The sequence below is a fragment of the Trichechus manatus genome, unplaced genomic scaffold (assembly GCF_000243295.1).
Source record: "Trichechus manatus latirostris isolate Lorelei unplaced genomic scaffold, TriManLat1.0 scaffold00058, whole genome shotgun sequence".
Lineage (NCBI taxonomy): Eukaryota > Metazoa > Chordata > Mammalia > Sirenia > Trichechidae > Trichechus > Trichechus manatus.
Genome location: NW_004443994.1, coordinates 11,112,044 through 11,113,389, shown reverse-complemented (window position 1 = coordinate 11,113,389; position 1,346 = coordinate 11,112,044).

Below are 1,346 nucleotides of genomic sequence, written 5' to 3'. Positions count from 1 at the left end.
CAGAGAGGTTAATCTGCGAATGACAACAACGTTAGAACAATAAAAGGGGGAATAAATGGTGCAGGCGTAGAACTTTCTAAAGGAGAGGAAGGCTAGGTGATAACAAGCAGTAACAGACTGGTTAAAACCTAGGAAGATAAGGATAAATTTCAAGGTAACCACAAAGAAAGTCAACAAACCTACTCATCAAAATAAAGAAGAAAAACATAAAGTCTCAGTAAAAAAAAAAAAAAAATCTACAAAAACAAAAGAAATGAAAAAATAAAATCCCCAAACAAAAGGAATTCAGCACAGGAAAGTAAGAGGAACAAAGAAAACGTCATCACCACAAAAAAAGCACTACAAAATGACAACAATAAACTTACACCTATCAATAATTACACTGAATGCAAATAGCCTAAATGCACCCATAAAGAGACAGAGAGTGATGGAATGGATAAAAAAAATATGATCCACCAATATGCTGTCTATAAGAGACATACTTTAGAAACAAACATAAATTAATTAAAAATCAAAGAATGGAAAAAAACGTAAAAAGCAAACAGACACCAAAAAAGTGGCAATGCTAATCTGAGATAAAATGGACTTTAAAACAAAATCCATAAAAGACAATGAAGGGCAGTATATCATGATTAAAGGGGCAATCCAGTATGAAGACGTAAACATAATAAATATCTACACACCCAATGACAGGGCTAAAAAACACATAAAACTGTTGTTACCAGCACTGAAAAGAGAAATTGACAGTTCCACTCTAATAGTAGGAGACTTCAACACACCACTCTTGGTAAAGGACAGAACATTTAGAAAGAAACTCAACAAAGATACAGAAGACCTAAAGGCCACAATCAGCTAACTTGAACTCATAGACATATATAGAACACTCCACTCAACAGCTGCAAAGTACACATTCTTTTCCAATGCACATGAAATAGACCAAATCTTAGGTCAAAAAGCAACCCTCAACAAAATCCAAAACACTGAGATAATACAAAGTATGTTCTATGATCACAACACCATCAAGGTAGAAATTAACAACAGGAAAAGCATTGAAAAAAAATCAGTTACATGGAAACTAAGTAACACTCTGCTTAAAAACCACCGGGTAATAGAAGAAATCAAAGATGGAATTAAAAAATTCCTAAAATCAAATGAGAATGAAAACACATCATACCAAAACCCTTGGGACAAAGCAAAGGCAGTGCTCAGAGGTCAATATATAGCAATAGATGCACACATCACAAAAGAAGAAAGGGAAAAAATCAAAACATTAGCTACACAACGTGAAAAAATAGAAAGAGAACAGGAAAAGAAGGCTACAGCCACCAGAAGACAGGAAATAGTAA